The 25,958-nt window shown below is 45.1% G+C and overlaps 1 protein-coding gene across 1 annotated transcript in view; it reads right to left on the bottom strand.

Annotated features, from left to right (window-relative positions):
- Positions 1-25,958, bottom strand: part of LOC105550746 (aromatase) — a 128,861-nt gene that overhangs the window by 93,068 nt on the left and 9,835 nt on the right. The window contains exon 2 of the mRNA XM_011995748.1: positions 19,258-19,366. The gene's annotated coding sequence lies outside the window, so the exon portion shown is untranslated. The remainder of the gene's footprint in view (positions 1-19,257; positions 19,367-25,958) is intronic.

Below are 25,958 nucleotides of genomic sequence, written 5' to 3'. Positions count from 1 at the left end.
CTTGTCACCCAGGCTGGAGTGCAGTGGCGCGATCTCGGCTCACTGCAACCTCTGCCTCCCAGGTTCAAGCGATTCTCCTGCCTCAGCCTCCTGGGCATCTGGGATTACAGGCACCTGCCACCACGCCCAGCTAATTTTTGTATTTTTAGTAGAAACAGGGTTTCACCATATTGGCCAGGCTAGTCTCAAACTCCTGACATCAAGTGATCCGCCCACCTCGGCCTCCCAAAGTGCTGGGATCACAGGCATGATCCATTGCACCCGGCCGTGTCTCTTCCTTTCAATGTAGGATGTCACTCATGAGCATCAATTCTTCACTGCATTAAGGAATGTGTGATTTTGGAAAGTGCCTGAGTATAGAATTGTGAGGGCATGGCCTATGTCTTAGGCCTTGGAGAAACTCAGCTAGCAGAGAAGAATGGAGAAAGTGCTCATAAGGTTATGATTGTCTCAAAACCAAATGCAGATAATATGACCTTGAGCTGTGAAGCACAAGGTGCCACAGAGACAGGGTTGTGGGATGATGGCGGTGACAGACAGAGACACAGAGCTTTGGGCCTAGTGAGACCCTGAGCAGAGAAGCCAGCTGGTACCATGAGATAATAAATTTGCGTGTGTGTTTTTGTTTGTTTTGAGACGGAGTCTTGCTCTGTTGTCCGGGATGAAGTATGATGGTGAGATCTCGGCTCACTGCAAACTCTGCCTCTTGGGTTCAAGCAATTCTCCTGCCTCAGCCTCCCGAGTAGCTGGGACTACAGGCATGCATCACCACACTGGGCTAATTTTTGTATTTTTAGTAGAGATGGGGTTTCACTATGTTGGCCAGGCTGGTCTCGAACTCCTGACCTCAGGTGATCTGCCCACCTTGCCCTCCCAAAGTGCTGGGATTACAAGCATGAGCCACTGCGCCCCACTTTGTATTGCTTTAAATTAATAAGCTTTGGTAATGACATAGCAACAGAAAACTAATACAGTGAGTAAAGAGGGAAGTAAATGTTGAGGACCGAAAGGATGCTACATCTAGGGTTCTAGGAGAAGCTGGGAAGCAAAAAAGCATCGTGGCTGGCTGGAGTCATTCCACCAAAGGTGTTGAAATACAGTCAAGCAAAGAAAACCTGCTCTCCTCCTTAGGAGAGCAGCACTTGAATCCCCCTGGCAGGGATGAAAACCAAAGTCTCCTTTGCGAGAGAAGTGCTCAGGTGACTGGTGCCGGCTATGGCTCCATGACTGCTACCCAAGGAAAGCTTGGTAGGGAGAGTGGAATCAAGACAGAGGTGAGGTGTACACACGCAGGTGCACACAAGCGCTGCCATTTTGTTGTGCATTCCCAGTTCTTTCAGAATATTGGAGGAAAAAAAGGACAGTCAGTTTATTTTTCCTCCAAAAGAGCCAATATTTGGGTTTTCTTTCTTCTTTTTTTACATTTTTGGAAGGGTCACAGCAGTTTAAAAAAAAAAACTGGTGAATCATTTTAATGTTTGAATAATTTAAAAGGGTTCAGAGGGACTATTTCTTTAATGTTGGAAATAATTGGAAGTTACATAATTTGCACAGGAAGAACAAATAGCTTTTAAAAAAACCCTTTATCTCCTTTTCTTGCACCATCACAAGGGCCCTAAATCCCCACTGGAGACATTTTTAATGACAGAGTTATCTTTATGAAATTGCAAAGTTCTAGCAAATTGAATAATAGAATATTAAGTACCTATTCTGTAAGAAAAGCATGGCAGTGTGCCATGATGATGTCTACAACACAGAAGCAAATTACAGACATAGAAAGACAATTAACAATACAGGATAATTGTACCTGGCACGAGGAGTCCAGACAATCAAAAGTGGAATTGCTAAGGAGGAGGGAAATTATCTAGAGTCAAGGCAACCAGACTTTAGCCCTTCTTGGAAGGAAGGATGACTGTCCATCAGTGGTGAGAAATGAGAAGAAGAGAACTCAAAAGGCACGGGTAAAGCTGGGAAGATCAGAAGGGTCTAGACATATTGATGCACCAATAATAAGTAAACCAGATAATAGTAAACCAGAGATAATAAGTAATCCAGGTGATATTCGCAACAGGAAGTAGGGGAGATGTTTGGAAAAGCAATCGATGGTGGAAGTTTTGATCGCTGAGTCTAGACCTTTCCAATCTGCAATGGAAACCACTGAAGGCTTTTGGAGCCAACAAAAGCAAATGTGCCATGAAGATCCATGGTTAGTAGTGTTTGGTTTTGTTTGGATTGGTGGCAGGGAACCTGGTGAGAGTTTATGGCACTGATGAGGACCCAGCCAGGGCAGTGGCAGTGGAAAGGAGAGGAGAAGGTGGCATTCAAAATACAATATATAGAAAAATCAAAAGGACATGATGCCACTCGAGAAAATCTATTGATGTCACAAAGCTTCAAAGGTTTGGGCTGGGACCTTGCTTCTTTGAGGGGGGACAAGTGGTCTCAGGCAATCTTCTTTCTCTTTGCAGAAGAATATAATTTTGGTGTGCTTACTCTAACATTCTTACAGAATTAGCTCATGACTAATTAAGAGTGTCAGAGATTTAAAAAATTAGTCATGTCTGGCACAGAGCATGGTAATGGTGTGAAAGAGCTGCCTGGAGCAAGTATGAGACAACTTTTAAAGATGCTCTTTGGGTGCAGGTGGGTGCCAAAAGGTGCTGCTCGAGCCCTGAGATTCCATGGGCTTCCATATATCATCATCTTTGGTTCCCAGCTAAGCTGTCAGCTTCTGGGTTTGCCTCAATTTCCTTCTCATGGAAATAGGGCCTCAAAACAGGAGCACCCTGAGAAATGTGTGTGATTAGCCCTAATGCCAGTCTCATCTTCCCCCACCCAACCACTTGACATTGTTCTTGCCTCCTCACTGCAGCAGTTGTGAAACTGAGCCATCAACTGCTGCCTTGTGCCTGGAGGTCAGTAAAATGAAGGACATGGAGACACTAAAGGTAAGAGCTAACATTTATTGAGCATCTACAGTATACCAAGCCCTCTTTTTTCTAGAAACAAACGAACACAAAGTTCTTGGAACAGTGCCTGGCACAGTCGGGCTCCATCAAGTTTCATTTCCTTTCTCCATGCTATTAAATGAGAAAGAGGGCATGGGGAGGTGGGAGGAAAGGAGCCAGAAAGGGAAGGTAGGAGACTGGCAAGAAGAAGCCCTGGCGGCTGTGAGATGCAACATGCAGGTTCCCCCAACCCTCCTGGAGTAGGAGAAGCTGCCCCTCACTGACCACTCAGGAAGGAGAGAAGCCTCCCATGTCAATGCCCCCAGCTCTCGTCTGGGTCACAGCCAGCAATGAAGACAGGTGGGAGAGTAGAAGGGATGACTCTTCTCCCCTGGGCTGCCTCTGATCCCCACCAAGTCTGTCCTCTGTACCCAACTTACCCTCCTGGTCAGAGGAAAATGTCCTGGGAAATAATCCCTGCCTTCCCTTGTTTTTTCTTCCTTTGTTTCATAATTAGTTTCTGCACCATTTTAGCTTTTTTTAAAGAGGGGAAAAAGCACTTGATTGAATTATACTCCAGGGAGATATAGGTCTAAAGAATCTGGGATCTGGCTTCCAAGTGGGCATCTTCCTCTCATGAGCCCCCAGACTCTGCTGTCGGTGGTAAGGTCTCCTTTCCCCACACTCCTCCCCAGTATGGCTCACATGTCACTTAGAAGACTGCTGGGGCTCTAGTGATATGAAGAGGTACATATTCAGACCCCAAAGTCTTAAAAAGGCTGGTGTAGTAGGTAAACTAGATAAACAGAACCCACACTCAGGAGACCTGGATTCTAGTCTACAGTTTGCCAGCTAATAGCTTGAGAAAAATCACAACACTTCAGAGTCTCGGTCTCCTCGTATACCACACAGGAAACACAACACTTATCACACAGACCTGCTGGATTGCTGTAAGGGTGGTAAGATAACTCATGCACAGGGTACCCTTGTTGGTGCATGGCATCTACTTGTGCTACCTAAATGGCTGAAGCCCGATGCTTCCCTCCCACCTTTACCTCCTTTCCCAGATCCAATGCTCTGGCATCACATCAATGCAGAAAGAGAAGGTAAGTGCTTTCAAAGAGAAAAGGCAGCAGAGGTGGGCTGGGGGAGTGTTATGGACTGAGTGTGTTCCCCCACAATTCACATATTGAAATCAAATCCCCAGTGTGATGGTATTAGGTGGTGGGGCCTTTTGAGGTGATTAGGTCATGAATCACCTTGAATCCATGAATTGGATTGGTGCCTCTATAAGAAGAGGTACCAGACGACTTTTTAGCTCTCTTTCCACTACGTGAGAATACAGCAAAAGTTGGCAGAGACCCTCGCCAGAACCTGTCTCTGCTAGCACCCTGATCTCAGATTTCTAGCCTCCAGAACGATGAGAAATAAATGTTTGTTGATTAAGCTACCCAGTCTATGGTAATTTGTTATAGTGATTTGAACTAAGACAAAGATATGGTTAATCTGCTTTATGAAGGATTATCTCCTTGGCAGATGGCCCCCATCTCCCCCACTCTTTATTTTTAAATATCAGATTCAACCTACTAAAGGTGCTAACTGAACACTCTCTATTGTCTTCACTTCCCTTTTGAGTTCTGGAGCCCTAAACCAGACTGTGTTCTCTAAGTCTATGTTTAGTAGGCAAGAAGACTGTTACAGACAGGTAATCTAGGTATTTGTAGAGTTCACAAAACAAAAGGAGCATTTTATATACTGTTTTTTAATATACAGTGCTTTGCTATTGGTTCCCCTCAGAGGAGAGAAGTAATGATAGAAGTTTCTAGAAAGGCAAAGCTCCAGAATCAAGCTAGAAATTGCTCTCTGACAATATTTTGTGGTTCTGGGACCCACAAGATGTCTTGGGAAAGAAGCTTTCAAGCTTGGATCCTAAATTTTTACTGCAAATCCCTTTATTCCACTGGCCCATGAGCTCATTGAGGGTGGGCACTATGTCTTCGTGATTTTTGTGTCTCCAGGATATAGCATATGGTGGGCACCCACTACTTCTTTGTTGAATGAGCATTGTTTCACGTGTCTACCCAAATCAGGTAGAAAACTTGGAGCCATAGACTCCTGGGACCTGCCACCACCAGGCCAGGGAATATAGGATTCCCAAATACAGGTTCTATTTTCGGATTCCGTCTGTGAAAGTCCTGGGGATGCACTAACCAAAAAAGATGAATTCCAAGTGTGTTGCTTAACTTCTAGTTACAACCAAATGGAAGGCATGCATTGCACACTATCTCCCTCATGATTACAACCACTCTTAACAAAATACAAAAAAAAAAAAATGAACCGAGGTCTCTGAAAAGTCCTCTAAAAGCAGCAAGATTGCAAAAAGAAGGCAAAATTTGCTGAATGACCAATATGGTGAATTTCCTGGAATTTGTTTTCTCCTGGCTTTGACCCAAGGGTGAGCTGAATCATGAGACCTCCCAGCAGTCATGGACAGCAACAATGCCAAGAAATGGCCCATCTTTCTGGATAGATAATCTAGAAAAGGGGCCCCTGCCAGACAGAAAGCGTGGGGAAAATCTTTGTCTTTTTTTCTCTCTCAGCTCAGCCCCACAGTCAGATGCAGCCCCCAAACTGCACCGCCACCACCTTGGCAGCAGCTTGAGCACTAAAATCTCGAGAGAAAACCTGTCCCTCTGGGTAGGGAAATTCAGAAAAGGGGTCCCCGTTAATATCAAGAGTGTCGGGAGAGTCCTCACTTTTTTACTCTTGCACTTTGCTCTAAGGTCTGGCCAAGTTGAATGAAAGTTTGTGGTATCATCAGCGGCTCCAGCTCTGAGAGAAATCTATCCTTCTAGCTAGAGGACCAGGAAAAGGAACTGGTCCTTTTCCTGCAAGAGAGAAATCTTGCAGAGGAAAGAGCGGGAGAAAGGGACTTCATGTAGGAGCCAACACAAGTCCTGAGCTCACCCCCAAGACCTGCACGTGTGGAACACAAACAGCTTAACAAAGGCTTTGAAAAGTGAGCTGACATTGAGACCACTGCCTACAGGAGTAATGAGACAGAACTTGCTGTTGAACTTAACGGGGTTGATTGCCTGCTAAAACAAAACAAAACTCAACATGTTTTATGATTTTAACAGGACCCAGAGTCTCATAATGTACTACATGAAATGTCCAGGATACAATTTAAAACTACCCAATGTGATAAGGACCAGGAAAACATGACCAGTTCTCAAGGGAAAAGATAAGACAATATTGGAATTAGAGAAAAAAAAACAAAAAAACAAGAAAAACTCCAAAGCATCTATTATAATCATCCTATGTGACATAAAGGTGAATGCTCTTACAATGAATGGAAACATAGAAATTCTCAGTCAAGCAATAGAAACTATATAAAAGAAGAACCAAATGGCAATATTAGAACTGAGAATCACAATATCTGAAATTCACTGGATGAGATGAGCCCAATAGCAGAATGCAAATGACAGAGGTAGTATCAGTAGACTAGAAGGTAGATCAACAGAAATGATCCAATCTGAAAGATAGGAAAGTGTTTGGAAAATAATGAATAAAGCTTCAGGGATCTGTGGGACAATACCAGATGGTCTAATATTCATGTCATTGGAATCCTTAAAGGCAAGGAGAAAGAGATTGTTACAGAAAAAAAGTTTGAAAAAACAATGGCTGAAAACTTCCCAGATTTGACAACTGACATAAATTTAAGATTCAAGCTGCTCCTTAAACCTTTAACAGGATCAACGTAAACAGAACTGAACATCTCACAACTCCTTACCTTCCTACTCGCCAGTGCCCTCCTCCTCACTTATCTGGACTCTGAAAGCATCTGAGCTTTTGACCCTGAGGTAAGGGAAGGGGCACATGAATAGGAGTCAGACCTCTGGTGATTTTAACCCTGGCTCACTGACATGTGTGAGAGCTGGAGAAAACCAGTCCTTCTGCCTGGGCCTCAGTTCCTCACCTGAAAAAAATCTCAGGGTTGAACTAGACAGTCTTCTAAGTCCCTTCAGCTCTAAAATACCACCCTTTATCAACTCCTATGTGAACTTTTTCTGTTCAAAAATGATATTATGTATCAAACCCTAATGCTATGAAACAAAAAACTACTTTTCTTCCAAGAGTCTTTCAATCCTTATAATGGTGCAAGTGACTGAAATGAAGATGGTTACAAAACAGAACCAAAAATGGAGTTTCATAGCAACCGGAGTGGAAGTCAGCTTTCCCAGCAGCTTCCGGCGGAGCCCTGCAAGCACCATGGGAAGCCTGGAATGCATTGGAAAGGACAGGAAGCTCTGTAGAAAACTTTTCATTTTCAATAAATGCATTTCCAATTTCATCATGTTTTCCAGATGCTAAGGCACAGAATATAATGCCCCTATTGCCTTGGACTCTGAGTTTGGCATCCAGTCTGTCAGACTGTTAACTCACCCACATGTGTAAACACGTTAACAAGCACCGTTTGCATAGCATTTTACAGTTTACAGAGCAGCTTCCATGCCTTACATCATTTCATCCTCCCAGCCTCTGAGGTTGCAATCATCTGTTTCCTCAGAAGAAACAGTTTGAGAGAAGTGGACGTTTTCCTCCAGACCATCCAGCCCTAGCTTGTCTGGCTTCCAAATTTGTCCTCTTTTTCCCATCACCAAGAACCAGAGTCCTGGGTAATGCCCGAGCCACGTTGTGAGCACCAGTCATTGGGCCAGGGGCTGATTGTCTCACATTTGCAGAACAGGCTGGAGAAGATTCAGATCTTCTCAGCTCATTTCTCCAGACAGAAGTACAGTGCTGAGAGCTGGCTCCAAAACTCTTCTGTCCCGCTTCCATTCCCTCCTTTGCCCTGAGGCAGATGGCTTGGCTTGGAGAGGCTCTCTGGTGTTAGACACAGCAAGTTTTTCATTCCCACACCCCACATACGATGGCTCTTTTGAAAATATCTTTCCTCCCCTCCCTCCAGCTGCTTGTGAGGGTGCAGGGCTTTAACTCAAGCAGACTTGGGGATGGATGGGACTCCTTCAGGTTTCACCATTGATTGGCCTTGAAGAGCTTTGCGGCTTGGCCCCCACTTGCTCTCCTCTCTGCCAAGGCGTTGCGATTCCCTCCCACTCTTGCACCTTCATGTGGCCCCCACTCTGCCCTGGTGTGCTGGAGGTCATTCTCCCCTCCCTTCATGAGCCATTTTCAGCTCATTTTTTGGCATATTGTCTCTTCATTTTCAAGAAAAAATACAAAGTAGTCTCTGTGAGTGTGATGATTCTGAGTCATTGCATGCTGTCATCATTCCAGAACAAAAAGATGTCAAAAGGTGGGTGGGTTCATTTCATCTGCAAGGGAATAGGCCTTCTCTTCTTTGTTTTATTTTCTTCTTTGTTTTATTCTCTTCTTTGTTTTACCCTTGATGACTCATTTAACCTGAATCAAAGCTGAGTAGTCTTGGCCTTCAAATAGGAGGCTGGGATTGGGGGGAGCAGAGTGGAGGCACCACTTAAACTGGGGCCATAGGCCTGAACCTTAGGAGCCATGTTCTTATGGCATGGAGCCTGCAGAAGGGGCTGAGAAAATAGAGAGGTAGCATGTGGAGCCCTTGCTCATGTCTGGACCTCAGTTTTCCCGTCTATAAAAAACTCAAGGCCAGGCACAGTGGCTCACGCCTGTAATCCCAGCACTTTGGGAGGCTGAGGCGGGGTGATCACTTGAGGTCAGGAGTTCAAGACCAGCCTGGCCAACATGGTGAAATCCTGTCTCTACTAAAAATACAAAAATTAGCTAGGCATGGTGGCGGGTACCTATAATCCCAGTTACTCAGGAGACTGAGGCAGGAGAATCACTTGAACCCAGGAGGCAGAGGTTGCAGTGAGCCAACATCATACCACTGCACTCCAGCCTGGGCGACAGAGTGAGACTCTATCTCAAAACAAACAAATGAAAAACCTCAAAAGGATCACACAAGAGCAGGTTGGGAAAGGGCTGGGGTGTGTGGTCTCAGTATAAATATTTCCCTGACTCACTGTGCTTTCCTACCTAGGAATTGGAACCTTGATTCAAGAAAGGAGGTTCAACCCTCACGTGGCTTAGGAACCTGGACAGATGGAGAGAACAGGCTTTGCTGTCAGACAGACTTAGGTTTGGGTACTCCCTCTGCTGCTTCCTGGCTGTGTGACCCTAGAATACCCAACTTCTCTGAGTCTCGGTTTTGAGAGGTTGAATAATTATTCTAGGGTTACACAGCCAGGAAGGAGCAGCGGGAGTACCAAACCTAAGTCTTCCATGGCCTTGGATTCACGTAGTCTCCCTGATGGGTTTGCAGGCCTCACTCACCAGTGCAGCCTGCGAGGCAGGACTCTGCCGGAGCCTAGAAGTAGTGAAGCAACACCCTGGGATGGCAGCTCTCAATATGGGGACTGGACCACAGTAGGAGGCCTATGAGAATGAAAGTATTGATTTTGAGAAAGAGGGACTTTTTGTCTTTGTCGTGGTGGAAGCCACTGTCTATGAGGGTCTCAGGCAGGCTGGGCTGTTTAGTGATCCACTGACCCCTTAAGGTTCCTACACAGGTGGCCCGGGGGTCCATGAAGAGCTCTGTGCCATTCTGGGAGAGTGATGAAATTCGTCTCTGTAATCCCTCCTTTCAATAAGAGTTTTAGTAGCACCCCCTGGAGAATCAGCTCTTTGGGAGTCTCCCAAGAAAACCATGACCAAATCATGCTAAGCAAATCACACACTGTTCTGCCTTAGAACTCTAACTTGCATCATTGTTTAGCCTGGAATGTCCTCTCTACCCACCAAAATCCTACCCATATCTGAGACCAGCTCCAATTCTAACTCTTCCAAAAAGTCCTTCAAAACCTCTGTAGCCCACAGCGACTTTTCCTTGCTCAAAATACATGGTCATGCCGCCATTTTCTTCCCGGAGTAAGGCTATTGTTTTTGTTTGTTATCCTCTGTCTTTGTTTCTTCATAAATGTTGGTTTCCTCCATTTTCCTCATTTCCTACTTCCAACCCAGTCACCAAACCTGTTGGTTGTAGCTCTTAAAGTAGTCTCAAATTCCTCAACCTCTCTGCACCTCTCTGGGCTGTTTCCTGGTTCAAGCCACCATCCCAGCAACAGCTCCTAATTGACCTCTCTGAATCCAGTCCTGCTTGCTTTCATCTACTCTATATCCTGAGGCCAGAGGACTCTAACATACAAATCTGCTGCTTCAAGTCCTTTATCTCACTGGCCTTGAGATAACACAGAAACTCTCCAACAGGCTTTCAAAGTCCTTCACTTACGGGCCCCTGCCTACCTTTCTGGTGTTTCTCAACATTCCCCACCTTTACCACCACCATCACCCAGGCCTGCCGCAGTCTGGTCAGAAGGCTATGCGTGCTCCTGCACATTCTCTCCACGGGGAATACACTTCCTTCCCACTTGCCACACCCCTCTCGGCGCATGCTTAGCTTACACATACTCAGTCTTCAGGTCTCCACTGTAATGATATCTCACCCACTCGGACTTGCCACGCCATCCCAGTCTACACCCAAAGTAATCACTGCAATCTTCATTCCATTTTGTAATTGCATCACTGCAATCTTCATTCCATCACTGCAATCTTCCCATCACAGCAATCTTCATTCCATTTTGTAGTTGCCTGTTTACTTGCCTCTATCCCTCACTAGACTACAAGCAATTTTAGAGCAAGAACCATATCTGCACAGTTTACTGTTGTATACCCAGTTACATGGTTCTTGCTCTAAACCCAGTGCCAGGCTCAGTGTCTGCTGCTAGTAGAGGCTCAATAAATAATTCTTGAATAAATGGATGAAAAGTAGAATGAACCTATACATCCAGGCCCTCAAGGGCAGTGACCATTCCTCTTGCTTCCCTGGATCTCCCTTCAGTGCCTAATTCAGGGCCCTGCAGATTCTGGGTGCCAAGGAAAGGAAGTGATTGTTTGCTCTTAGCAAAAAAGCCTTGTTATTTTAATAGCATGCTCCTCTATTTCTTCATGTTTCCCTCTCTTCAGATGGAAAGTTTTTGAACTACGTACTGGCAGGAATGTGGCTGACAACACGGTGACCTGGATCTGCCTCCAGGGGTGCTGGCAGAGCAGGGCCCTCATGCAGGGTTAGGAGATGCATGGAATTCAAGGCCTCCGAGTGACAGTTAGCAGAACCCGAATGGGCTGCTCATCGAGGAAACAGCCCTGATGGAGTCCAGGAACTCAAGTTCCAGTTCTGGTTCCTTCGCCATTCAGCTGTGCCATCATAGGCACATCACTTAGCCTCACTGGAGTTCAGTTTCCTCAGTAGCAAAATGTGGTAAGGCAAGGGGAAGAACCAATAATTTATCTTCACTTACAACTCTGAGTTATTATTCTATGAAAAAAGTATGTTGGCTGAGCACAGTGGCTCATGTCTGTAATCCCAGCACTTTGGGAGTCTAAGGAGAATTGCTTGAGCCAGGCGTTTAAGACCAGCCTGGGCAACATAGCGAGACTCTGCCTCTACAAAAAAGAAAAAAGAAAAAATATGTCACCATATTTCCACTAGAGGTGAAGAAAAATTGGGCTGTTTTCAACCTAAAAGTCAGGACAATTAACTTACCTAAAATGAGTGAAATGTTTTGTAATAATAATCTCATGTATTAGATAAGACTTTAAACTTCTTAGTGAGTTTTTATATTTTTTATGCTTTCAGTAACTGCGGCAGAGGCAACTGTATGGGTTGCCAATATCTGTTCTCCCAGCCACCCCTATCAATTTTATTAGAAATGGCAATATGGCCAAGCATGGTGGCTCACCCCTGTAATCCCAACTCTTTGGAAGGCCAAAGTGGGTACATTGCCTGAGCCCAGGAGTTGGAGAGCAGCCTGGGCAACATAGGGAGACCCCTGTCTCAAAAAAAAGAAAAAGAGAGAAAGAAGGAAGGAAGGGCAATATGTGCAGTTAAAAACTATATTCCCCAGCCTCTCTTGCAGCTAGATATGACCGTGTGACTAAATTGTAGCCAAAAAGTTATAAGCAGAAGTGTCATGTGCAGCATTTAGGAAGCCTCCCTCAAGGAAGAGAATACATGCTTTGCCCTCTTCATCTTCTGCTGGCTGAATGAGAATAAGATGTCTGAAACCCAGGCAGCCATATGGGACTATGGGGTAAGGTGCCAAGAGTGCTGGTGTGGCAAGACAGAGGGAGCATGGGTCCCCAACAAAAGGAGCTACCTTCCCAGTCCTGGGCTATCCTCCTTTTAGGATCCTTTGGCATAATCACTTTTTCTTTTCTTTTCTTTTCTTTTTTTTTTTTTTTTTTTTGAGGACAGAGTCTCACTCTGTAAATAGATGTGCTGTCATCTAGGCTTTGGTCACGATCTCAGCTCGCTGCAAGCTCTGCCTCCTGGGTTCATGACATTCTACTGCCTCAGCCTCCCGAGTAGCTGGGACTACAGGTGCCTGCCACCACGCCCGGCTAATTTTTTTTTTTTTTGGATTTTTAGTAGAGACGGGGCTTCACCATGTTAGCCAGGATGGTCTCGATCTCCTGACCACGTGATCCGCCCGCCACAGCCTCCCAAAGTGCTGGGATTATAGGCATAAGCCACCACACCTGGCAAGAGAAAAATCACTTCTAACTTGCTAAATAACTATTGTGTTTGTTTTCCTGTCCCAAACCTAATCCTAACTGAGAAAACAATAATCTGCTTTATGCAAGCCCCTGTGCTAGATGCTGCAGGGGATGCAAATGTATATGGGCTTTGGATACACAGAGACTTGGGCAAGAGCATTCACCCCTACACAGAATGCAAGAACATTCTGTCTAGGGGTGAAAGAAGTGCCCAGAAGAGTTTGATATGGCAGAACAATGTGGGCATGAAGAGATGTGGTGAGGGAGTATGATGGAAGGCTCTTGAATGCCAGGCTAATGAGGCTGGAGTTCATCCTGTGACAGAGCAGATAATCTTGTTCCAATGTACAAATGAAGAAGCCCAGACCTCAATAGGTTGAAGGACTTGTCCAAGGTCACCCAGCCAGGGAGTGGCAGAGCCCATCTCAATTCTCCTGACCCTTGGTCCAGTGCTATCCTTCAATTTTGTGCTCTTTGAGAGAATCTGGGGCAGACAGAGTAGGAATAAAGGTATCACACTTTGACACAGTCAGAGAACAGGACTATATCTCCCCACCCCCATCACACCCCAACAGGTTCAAGAGGGGGTTTTGGGGGTTGCTACAAGTCTAGGATCTGGACCTATCCTTAACTCAGAGCCCACTCCATGGGCCTCCTGTGTAGCTCCCCTCACAAGGCTATCACAGCTGTGGTGCTATCCCACTATGGAATAAGTATCAATGTGTCTAGCACAGTGCTGGGTGCTTTATGTACATAGTCTAATTTACTGCCCTCAGCAGTCTAAAAAAATTAAAAATATATTTATTTTATAGGTGAAGATGCAGAAACTGAGTATCTAAGAAATGAAGCCACCTACTCAAAGCCACTCAGTTGATAGCAAAGTGGAGATGCAAAGCCATGTTTGTTCAACTCCAAAGACAAGTTCCATCAACCACATTCTAACATCTTCCTGATCCCTGCCAAAGCATAGAACAGTCTCCTGTCCCTACTCAGACTCCAAGAACTTACCTGATTTGATGGGCTGACCAGTGCCAGGGACCTCCTGTCAGGTTCCAGCTGGTCACGTTCTACCTGGAGCCAGGAGCCAGTTTCCCCTCCAGCAATCACATCACTCATGCCCTGCCCATGACCCCACATGGGTCAGGGATCTCCTGGACAGGGGGCAGGCCCCCGCCTTCTGTGACCTCAATCTTCCTGGGACTCTTAGTCTTGGTTGGTCATGGGGCAGGGGTGTCAGAGTTTTCCCAATCTAGTTTCTAGAGTTCACAGATTCCAGAGGGCTGTTTCCTGGGATCAAGGACACTTTGTTTTGTGTGTCCTGACTGTGGCTGTCATGGTTAGAATGCATTAATTATGAATCGAGCTGACATTCTTTCAGGAAACAACTGGTCGTTAGAACAGAATCTTCTCTCATTACCAGCATTTGGAAAGTTGAGTTTCATTTTGTCAGTCATTCAATGTGCATCTTTCCAATAATGTGGTATGTCCAGCGTTCCAGCATGAACCACATATTTCCCCAAGCTGACCATACAGCTTTCTTCTGGAACTTTCACAGGAAACACCCTGAGATGTAGCCTGCAGAGCTGAAGGCGACAGATAAACCTCAGCCCCTCTGCATTCATTGCACAACTATGAGGGGACAAGCAGTTTGCCCTCAGTTGTCATCAGCCCACATGATTCCTGTCTGGCACAGCCTCCCTTCCCATTGGCCAAACTCTCACCATTCCTTTTCAGGCTCCGCCTAAGTGTCTCACCCCTACACCCTTTCCCTTAATCAGGCTGAAGTTGGAATGTGTTCACCCAATTTTATTATAACTAAATATATTCAGCTTGACCTAAGCTTTAGCAGATTTTAATAGTTATTAATGGAATATTCATCTATTTCCCTATACATACTGTAATCAACATTCCCATTCTCAAATGCACCAAAGTATCTGAAGATCAGACACTTTAAGTAATTTAAATTTATGACAAAGTTTTCTGAAGATATAAGCAGATCCTGTTAGATACAGATGCACTGTAGCATGATGAAATTCTTACAAACACTTTCATGCACTGTAGCATGATGAAAATATCTGACCAGAGCCTGTCACTGTACCTTGTAGACATTCTTACAAATAGCTCTTATCTAATCCTCATAATCCATCACCTGTCACCCACAGGTGACAGTTAAACCATTGGATCCACATGATTACTGAAGGCTTGCTTCTTCATTGGCTGCAGGAATCTCATGAAAATCATGTCTTCATATATAGCAAAACTTTGGGCTTATGCATCCTTCTAGGAAGAATAAGCAGTTAATGGGCATGACAGGCCTTTGAACCCTATGTAACCCTGCACGTGTGTAAGCTGCTCTTTTAAGTGGACAACAAAAGACAGTGGCAGAAGTCAGGCTGGGCTCCAGACCCAGCTCTACCTTAATAGTCAGGTGATCTCTATCAGGTCATTTGTATTCTCTGAACCTCAGGTTTCTTGTCTGTCAGTGGAAATTATAATAATGCCTGCCCTACTGTGAAGTTCAGATGAGCTCATGGATGTGAACACCTTTTGTGGGTTACAGAGCAACACTTGAATGCCAGCCATCCTTTGTTAACGTATATTAACTCTTAGTTCCTACAACACTAGGAGGTAGATATCATCCCCTCTTTTCACAGATGTGGAGACTCCAATGAGTAGACCCTTGAGGAGCTGACCTTCCAACTCAGATCTTCCCCATCCAATGCTCTTCCCCTCTGTGCCCAGGCACCATCCTCGGCTCCCATCCCTGCTCACAGCTGCATCATGTGCATACTGTGAGCATCACATCATACAGTCTTACCTTAAATCTGGGGTCCAATCAGTTGTCAAGAGCCACACACTGGGAAGAGGGAGATCAAGGAAAACCAGCCAAGCTCCTCCCAATATAAGGATGTTTGCCAAGTTCCAGGGAGCTCCTGCTACCCCCAGGCCTGGGTGAAGTAAGCACTGGATAGAACAGACAGGATACAATGGCATTGCCCTGAGAAGGCTTTTCATCTGGCTGAGGCAAGGACTCAGAGACACAGGTAAGCAACAGTCAAGCACAAAACAGCACATGGGGCTGGGCGCGGTGGCTCACACCTGTAATCCCAGCACTTTGGGAGGCTGAGGCGGGTGAATCCTGAGGTCAAGAGATCGAGACCATCCTGGCTAACACGGTGAAACCCCGTCTCTACTAAAAATACAAAAAATTAGCCAGGCGTGGTGGCGGGTGCCCATAGTCCCAGCTGCTTGGGAGACTGAGGCAGTAGAATGGCATGAACCTGGGAGGCAGAGATTGCAGTGAGCCGAGATCGCGCCACTGCACTCCAGCCTGGGCGACAGAGTGAGACTCTGTCTCAAAAAAAAAAAAAAAAAAAAAAAAAACAGCACATGGTTAGGTGCCAGGTGACTGGGGAGGCCACAGGGACATTCCAGGTGCTCCATGTAAAGACACCGGCAAGTTCTTAAGCTCCTGTGGCCCCAAGAGGCCCAAAAGCTGCCTCAATCTGGGAAGATACCAAATCTGCATCATCTCTCCTCTTTCCTTAACCCCACTTCTCAGGTCCTCCTCTCAGCCCTGTTCCTCCTGTCCCCAAAACTTTGCCTTATTATCTTCCCCTCTAACCCAGTGCTGTCCATGGAGATAGAATGTGAGCCATGTAAGTAATCTTAGATTGTGTAACACACAGATTAAAAAGAGAAACAGGTGAAATTAATCTTAATAATATATTTAATTCAACCCAGTATATTCTAATGAAATTATTTCATCATGTAATCAATATTTTTAAAATGATTGAGAATTGTACATTCTTCACATCAAGCCTTCAAAACCTAGTGTGTGTCTTATCCTTAGAGCACATCTCAATTCAGACCAGCCACACTCCAGTGCTCGAGAGCCACCTGCGGCTCGTGGCCTGTACAGTGCAGCTGGAACCCAATGGGTGGGTTCTGTCTTCCCTGTGCCTTCAACCCATTCCTGTCTCCCAACTCCAGCCAGCTTACTCCAGGACCTTGCTGTCTCTTGCCCACATCCAAGCTATAGCCTTTGAACTAGACCTGTTCTTCCCAACTACCCTGCACACTGCTGGCCAAGATCCCCATAGAAGTCATCTGTGACCCACCAGTGCCTCTCCATTGCACATGGAATTCAGGCTCTTCACAATCATCACTGATGGACCCTGTGAGCACCTTTCCCCATCCACCCACCATGCCCCTAGACCCCCCATGACTGCCTACCATTGGCGGAGGGAGCCCACCACACTTTCCTTCCCAGCCTCTGCTCACTCTTCTCCCTCTGCCACAATCCAATTTCCCTCATGATGCCCTGCCCAGTTGCCACCTTCTCCAGGAGCTCCTTCCCCATCTTTTGATTTGAAATCACTTGTGCCATCCTTAGAGTCCTCAAACCAGTTCATCCACCCCCTTTGGCTCTAATTTCATCTGCATATCTAGGGGTAGATTATCTCTGAGTTCTTTAAGAAAAGACCTTCTAACTTGATCATATCTCTCTCTGTCTTGTAGGTGATTTTTAAGGTCCCACTTGTGTCCCTCATTGGTCTACAGGCTCCATGAAGTCAGGTATCAAACATTTCCATTGCTATATTCTCCAGGCCTAATCTGGATCCTCCCAGGGCGGCTCTTCAGTGAACGTGTACTGAACTGAACAGACATTCACAGAGCAGATGGACAGCACTAGGGACTCATCCTCTGGCCCCAGAGGCCCATGAAAGAATATCCAGGCAGGCTGGACTACGCTGGGAAGGGGGAGGCCTGGACTCTCATCGACAGGGAGGGGCCCCAAAAGGAAGAGAAACCCATCAACATCCTGTGAACTAAATGGAAAGAAATGCTGTTTAGGAAAAAAAAAAACATGATAAATAAAATTCCTGAGAGCAGCTGCTAAGCCAGGGAGCACCACACTCATCCCCTTCTGCAAGAGAATGAAAAGATGGAGCTACAGCTCCCGTCCCACATCTGCATCTGGTGTGGCCTTCCCGCCACGGGCCAGGGGTCAGACCTGGTTCCACAGGCAAAGGGGCTGCTTAGGCTGGGCTTGAAATAGGCTGAGTGGAAACCTGTGCGCCCCTGCCTGCCTCCCTGTACATGGAAAGGAGCTTTCAGTGAGTACGGAGATTTCTGCCTTTGTCAGAGGAAGGCGTCCTCATCACAAGGCAGGGCAGGTGTCTGTGCCCAAGAGCTGAGCAGAGAACAAGCAGCCAGTGGAGGCTTTCGCTTGAACCGTGCAACCCTTACCTGATTGGGAAGCGCAAGTGACAATTAATAGTGAGTCACTTTATGTAAATGCCTCTCTCTTTTTGTATGCTATATTTAGAGAAACAAACTGCTTTGGCATTTAGAGATAAATTTTATGTAAGAGTTTGTTGCTGATGCTGCTGTTACTGTTCATCATCCAGAAAATAAAAGCAAACTAGAAATACTCAAATGCCAGTACCACCTCCAAATATATCCTAGGCCCCTTTCAGTCATCACATTCTTAATTTTTAGGAAGAGCCCTTGTCATAATCTGATGCTTGACAAAATGCTCTCTATCCTTGCATCACCCCCACTCCCCGCTTCCCCACTATGACTTTGCAAGTGCATTTGACTGTAACAACCTTAGGGGACACTAACTCACTGGTGGCGCTGAGCCAGCCCCTACTGTGCTGGGTCTCACCAGCTGGATTCAGCACCTCTCAGTTTCTCTCCCACTGTGGAGACTTTTTCAGCTCCATGAGTCCATAACCAGTGATCCCATTAGGAAACAATGCAGTTTCTAGAATTTTATGTCTGTAGGGAATACATCCACTTCTGGCTGAACTGTCCCTAAAATGCTGCTTAACATAGAGCTTCCAAACTTCCAAGCCTCAATAATGGCTCCAAGGAATTCAGTGTTTTCTTCTGCACCAAATGAATGCTGGAGCCAGAGGAAGGGCCCTGGACAGGGCTTAGTTGGTTTGGTTTGAAGAAGGAACTTGACCTTCCTGTTTTCCCTTGCAGTGGCCTCCAGGGCCGCTGTCTCTGGGCCTCTTCCCAAACCCCTACCACCATGTTATCACACCCTGAGAGTCCAGGCCCTTGGGTGGCCCACAATTGCTCGCCATGCCTGGCCTTTCTCCAGCTGTCTCTCTCCTTGCCTGCTGAGAAGCTCCTCCTTATAGGAAGCTGCTCTCAGGTAGGGAGTAGCCACACTCAGGCATAATACTTCCTGAAGAATTTAACTGCAGATGTCCTATAGAAGGAAAAAGTCAATTAAGCTTCCGAAGAAATTAAAGTTAAGTAGTAGAACTTGTGGGATCAATGATAAACGGAGATGGAAATGTTTTATGGCATGAAAACCTTCCAGCACAAAATTTTTGGATTTGGGTGTGTCTCTACTTTTTTTTTTTTTTCAACCATGTGGTCTTAGGAAATTTATTTAACCACCGTAAAATTCTATGTCTATGCCTATAAAATGGCTATGGAGCCACTGATCTACCCCCACAAGATAACGTGAAAGTGCTTGCAAACTGTAAAGCTCAGCACAGACCTCAATGTCCGTGCCCCGCCCCCAGTACCCTGCCTCCTCCTCTGCCAGGGTGTCATCTTCATCTCAGCCCTGACACTCAGAGCCCTGGAGAGAAGAGGGAGGGATGTACACCGGCGCTTTCCCTTCCAACCTTCCCACACTGCATCCCGTCCCCACCTCCCAACTCACCACAGGGATTTCCAAATGTTGCTTTGTGTGTGTGGATTTTTCCCCCCAAGAACACTCCAAATTTCTGGAATCCACAAGCTGAATTTCACCACAGGGTTTCTGACACCGCCTATGAAAGGACAACGGGACTCTGTGCCAGGGCGGAAGGGAGGAGGGTCTGTGTGGAGCTTTTCTACGTCATGGCTAAAATCAGGGGACCTGGGGATCTTGCTTCTTTTTTTTTCCCCTATCCAAAAACGTGTCCCTTCTGACAATATTCACAGAATCTCTCAGCTCCCCCCACCCAAAGACTGGGCAGTGTGACGACAGGCTTGGTCCAATTTTACAATCAAGCAGCACTTGGAATGGGGCTATTCCCACACATGAAGGTCAGTCAGAAGACTCCACCAGCCCCAAAAAGAGTGGACACACTTATTTATGTAAAGGTAGACATTTCTGGTCATTGCCAAAGATGAATATTTTATAAAGTCATAACTTCTTGGGAATTATTATAGTTATTTCTAGTTACCATTAGCCTCACATAGTAACAATTTGTTCCCAAATAAGTTTAGAAATTTTTCCAAAGATGCTAACATAGAAATCAGAGTGAATAAAACAAAGCCAATTTATAGGCTACTAGAACATCGTAAAGAGAGGGGCCATCACATTGACTGAGCCCCAGTCTGATGAATTAAGTAATGCACCCTGTGTGACAATGTAACAGACCAATGAGGGGTAGGTTAGAACCCAGTTCTTCTAATCCAGGCCAGCTCCTGGCTGGTTGAGAATGAAATGGCAATAAAATAATATAAACTAAAACATAATTATGAGCCAAAAATAAAAGGCAACTTTAAAACTGGTTAAAAATGAAATGTCTATTTAAGTCCAACTAACAAAACACACACATACAAATTAAAATTAAGTGAGAAAGAGCAATGGAAGATGCAAATTTCAGACAGGTAGAGTAAATGTTAACAGGAAACCCTTTAAGCTGTCCACTGATCTGGAATTTTTAGAGTTCTAGGGACCCTAGGGGTTATAAATCTGAGGTGGAAGTGATTTTATGTTGGGAAAACAAAAGTCAGAGGCAAAACAATAACAAAATTCTGGGGTTTGTTACAAATTAAAGTCAGAAGTAGATTTGTAACCTCATTTTTGGTGAAAATGACAAAACAGGATAAATAAAGAAAACACTTCCTTTCCCCTCCTCACAAAGGAAACAAAATACCAGTTACAAGAAAAACAAAATAATTAAGAGAATTTCTGAACCAGACAAAATTTACAAGTTTAGGGCACACAGTTATGTGCCTGCAGTCCCAGCTGCTTGGGAGGCCAGAGGATTACTTGAGCCCTGGAGGCTGAGGCCAGCTTGGACAACAAGCAAGAGACCCTATCTCAAAAAACATTGCCTGTTTGCCTAGGGTTAGTGTCCAAGCCAAGTTGCTACAGGGTGAAGCCCTTATAGTGGATCTGAACAGCAAGCTGAAGACAGATGTCCTGTGGGTGTTCTTTGCTGGCAGGGTGTAGGGGTGGTGAGGACTGAGAAGTCTGGGAAGAGCGAGCCCATTGTAAGGACTTGCAGTCCATAGATATTCGCCTCCCCTGCCATCCACTTTCTCTGTTCTAGCCTCTTGGGCTAGCAGAGTACAACACTAACCATGGGGATTGAGCCTCATAGTTATCCAACAAGTACAGGTGCTCCTCAACTTACCACTGTGCTCATCCCTATATGTCCATTGTACGTTGGAAATATTGTAAATTGAAAGTGCAGGCTGGGCGCCATGGCTCATGCCTGTAATCTCAGCACTTTGGGAGGCTGAGGCAGGCGGATCACGAGGTCAGGAGATCAAGACCATCCTGGCCAACATGGTGAAACCCCATCTTTACTAAAAATACAAAAATTAGCCAGGCGTGGTGGCGCATGCCTGTAATCCCAGCTACTTGGGAGCCTGAGGCAGGAGGATAGCTTGAACCCAGGAGTCAGAGGTTGCAGTGAACCGAGACAGCGCCACTGCACTCCAGCCTGGTGATAGAGCCAGACTCCCTCTCAAAAAAAGATGGGGGGTTGCATTGAGTCCACCTAACCTACCAAACATCATAGCTTAGCCCAGCCTACCTTAAATGTGCTCAGAACACTTACATTAGTGCACAATTAGGCAAAATCATTTAACAAAAAGCCCATTTTATAATAAAGTGTTGTATAGCTCATATAATTTATTGAATATTGTACTGAAAGTGAGAAACAGAATGGTTGTATGGGTACTCGAAGTACAGTTTCCACTAAAAGTGAACATCACACCATTATAAAATTGAAAAATCACAAGTTGAATCACTATAAGTCAGAGGTGTCTATAATTAAGATAACTCCTGAGTCCTCCCCAGATGTTCCCAGTTTGATTAGGGTAGGTGTCCAAACCAGATTGTCACAGAGTAAAGATTTGTCTTACTGAGCACTGTCAGCTCAATGCATAGTTTACCCCTGGACCTCCCACGGCCCAGCTTCCAAGTGGCCAGAGGCAAAGCTCTTCTAGAAAAAGAAAGGAAGAGAATTGCATGGGCAGCATCAGATGTCCCGAACTCCTGAACAATGAAAATGAGACTAGAACAAAACTCATAGTAACCCAACATAGACCTTACAGTTAAAGAATTCTTGCTGTAGAATTTTCAACTACGATAAAGTTGAGAATGTGGCTCAACGTTAAGCATTATACTAGTAAATCCCAGGGATCTAGACTTCCAATTTTCTGTATCAGATTTGTCCAAAATCATGCTAAGTACCTAAAGAAAGGAACAATGTATATATGACACAGCGGTGTCCTTGAAAATAAAAAATGACAAGTTATGGAATAGAATGCAGTTGTATAACAGGAAATGTTCTTTTTCAAATTCATTGGCCAGAAACATAGAATTTTGAACCTGGAAGAAATTCATATGAGACTCAGGTTTAGGATAGTGATACCGTCTAACAAAATGCGACACAGGGCTTTGGAAGGGGCCAGGGCAATGAGAGGCCTGAAAGTACAAGTATTTTTAACTTCATGTTGTATCTACTATAAACACATCACTGTGTAATTCCTCTGAATTGTTGTTTACTGCATTTCATTGAACCATAGGTTTAAACCTGGAAATATGAACTAGCTTGCCCATGGCCATACCTCTAGTTGTGGGGAAAGTCTGGGGTCAAGCTCAGTCTTTTGCATCCAAACCCAGAACTGTTTTCCCTACTCCCACTACATCTCCAATGACTCTGCATACACCAGTAATGATCCAAATGCAGCCCATATTTTTTGGTTTTGGGTAGTCAAGAAAAGGTCTTAATCGTCTAGCATCTTGAAAGAATAAACACGAGTAACATTTAGAAGTAAAGTTACCTAGGACTTAGTCCAGCCCTAAGGCCAGTGGGTGATCCACGGCGCCATATGCCAGGCTGGTTACTGCCCAGATCTCTCCTGTCTGTGTTCATCACTGTTCTCCATTTCTTTCAGAATCAAGCGCCAGGGCTTAATTAAACTCCTGAGTAAAGCCTAAGGCACCATTAGGGGCTCAGTTGGTGAGCTGGCTGGTAGAAAGCACAAAGCAGTTTCCTGTGTTTGATTTCCACAGACACTGGGATTAAATTAGTAGAGCCATCTAATGTTCTCATCCCCCAAATCATGCATGCATGCATGCATTCATTCATCCATCCATTCACTAATTCATTTGACATTCTTTTTTTTTTTCTTTCTTTTTTCTTTCTTTTTTCCCTTTGAGACAGAATCTTGCTCTGTCATGCAGTGGCATGATCTCAGCTCACTGCAACCTCTGCCTCTGGGGTTCAAGCAATTCTTCTGCCTCAGCCTCCTGAGGCACACACCACACCCAGCTAATTTTTATATTTTTAGTAGAGATGGTGTTTCACCATGTTGGCCAGGCTAGTCTCAAACTCCTTGCCTCAAGTGATCCACCCACCTAGGCCTCCCAAAGTGCTGGGATTACAGATGTGAGCTGCCATGCCCGGCCCATTTGACATTCTTAATGAATGCCTTAGGACACAGAACACATCCATTTCCTCCCTCAAGGAGTTTACAGTCATTTTGAGAACATAAGAAATGAACTTATGAAAAAAAAGTTAAGGTGCAGCAAGTGGGCAGAACAGAGAAGTGGAGAAAGAGGCTCCTCGATGTGGAGCTGATCAGGGAGGCCTTCACGGAGGAGGCAGGGCCTGCAAGCTTCTGGGAGGAGCTAAGTGTGAAGCCTCTTGATTCTTCCATTCCTTGGTAGAACACAGAAATATTCCAGTGACACTGAGGAGTAGGACTTATCAGTCAGTTGCTTGGGGACTTAATCTCTGAAGTGTCCTCAAAGTGGAAAATAACGTAATCAAGGATCCAGTGTCTTCGGGATCCAGTGTCCACAGGCCCCTTGGGGCCAGGCTCAGCCCAACAGACAGATGTGTGTTCTTCACAGGCACTCGTTCAGTTGAAATAGTGGCTCTCTGCCACATCAGTGTCCCTTCTTATAACATAAGACTCCGTCTCAGAAAAATCAAACCAATGAAAACAAACAAACCAACACCACATAACTTGTAACTCTCCTTTTGTTATGCTCAGATGAAACCCATAGATAATATATCTACCTACACACAACATTTTCTCCCAAAATTCATAATATCAAAAAAAAAATGTAATGCACTCACTGGGTTATAATTAAGAAAGAAAGAAAAGCAATTTTATAGAAAAATAATCATTTCAGTATCTGAAAAAACTTGTACATGACTACACTGGAAAACCTAGTGTGTAGTTAGATGTCTGCATCTATGTGTAGAGTCGCCATGAATGCAATAGATATAAATGCACACAGATTCACATGTGTTTTTAGGATGGCTCAAACACTGTGATCACCATTGCCATACATAACATGATTTTCCAAAATGGTGAACAATCTTCATAAAGTCCTGAACAAACATGTACCATCTTCACTCTATGCTGCATTCCTGAAAAATTCAGTGTATGTTAAAACTGCAAAAAAAAAAAAAAAAAAAATTCCTATGTGTTTATATATAAAATGGGGTTGGATGCTAGATCCACCTAAGTATACACAGGTTTTCATGGACATAAACATCAAGTGGGACATTTGAAAGTCATGAGGGACAGTCACTTGTGATGTGGATGGTCCTGACCACTACAGAGCATCTGACATACCCCCCACCCGTCCCCCATCGACATTTATTGGACAATAAATGTTAATGGCATCCACATTCATCATCATAACAAACTGTGATAGTAACAAATGCCTCCATAAATTTCCAAAGACACCTCTTAACGGGTGGAACCACCCTCACTGGGAATCCTGAGTTACAGGGCAGGGGTGTGTGTGTGTGTGTGTGTGTGTGTGTGTGTATGCACACGTGTGTGTGTAGGTTAAATGTGCCTTCCAACAGCTGGAGTTGAGAGTTACCTGATCACCCTATTGCTCCCTGTGATGGTTAATTTTATGTGTCAACTTGACTGGGTCATAGGATGCCCAGATATTTGGTCAAATATTTTTCTGGGTGTGTTGGGGAGGGTGTTTCTGGATGTGATTCACATTTAAACGGAATGAGTTGCAGTAAAGCAGATTGCCCTCCCCAATGCAAGTGGGCCTCAAAAAATCAGTTGGAGGCCTGAATAGACAAAAAGTTACCATCCCCCGAGTAAGAGAATTGCTGCTGCCTGACTGGCTTCAAGCTAGGACGTTGGCTTCTTCCTGCCTTCAGATACAAACTGAAACATTGGCTCTTCCTGGGCTTTGAGCCTGCTGGTCCTCAGACCGGGCCTACACTCTCGTAGGTCTCCTGCTTGCCAACTTACCCTACAGATTTTGGGAATTGTCAGCCTACATAATTGCATAAGCCAATTCCTTATAATAAATCTCTTTCTGTATACACCCTATTGGTTCTGTTTCTCTGAAAAACCCTGACTGATACACTCCTACACGAGTCTGAGCCATGTTCTTGCCCCGGCCTGCCTCCTCTCTTCTCATCACTGACTCTGGGATGCCAGGCTCTTGGCCATAACAGCCCTTGGTCCATGCTGAGATGACCTGGAGCACTCTAACAGGCGGCTACTGCTTCACACATAGGGCCCCACTCCAGACTCAGCAGGAGCCAGGCAATGGCAAACCAGAGGGGCAGGAGACACCAACAAGGCACCCTCTGAGAGCTGACTGCCCCAGGATTTCCACTCCTTTTCAGTGTCTATTTGGATATTAAGGCTAGGGGCCTTTTGAAAAACAGCCGAAGACATGGCTATTAGTAGTGCCCCCCAAGAAGTGTAATGGGAAGGCCAGCAAGGCCAGGGCCAATGACAGAGGGAAATTTTACAAGGTAAACACGTATAGAGAATTCCCTTCAAATACCACCAGGGATGAAGAAAGTTTCCCAGTGGAGAACCATCTCTCAGTGGGCAGAGGGTGCTGCTGATATGAAACTGATCACTCCCCTTCAGCGAGTGAATCCTGTGGTCAGGAAGGGAGCTCTCCAAAAGAAATTGTAAGGGCACTGCCCTCTGTCACACATTCACTCATTCAAAAATGTGTTGAACATCTACTACATGCCAGGTATGCATGAGGTTCTGGGAGTATTAGATGAGCAAGATACAGGCATATCCCCAAGGAGTTCACAGCCTGGCAGGGAGACAGACAGGGAGCAACAGGCCATTGAGAAATGACCAGATATACACCAGGATGGGTAAATACAATGCAGT

Source organism: Mandrillus leucophaeus, unplaced genomic scaffold, assembly GCF_000951045.1.
Source record: "Mandrillus leucophaeus isolate KB7577 unplaced genomic scaffold, Mleu.le_1.0 Scaffold497, whole genome shotgun sequence".
Taxonomy (NCBI): Eukaryota; Metazoa; Chordata; class Mammalia; order Primates; family Cercopithecidae; genus Mandrillus; species Mandrillus leucophaeus.
The sequence above is the reverse complement of the archived record's forward strand: the minus strand, read 5'-3'. Positions and strand labels throughout refer to the sequence as shown.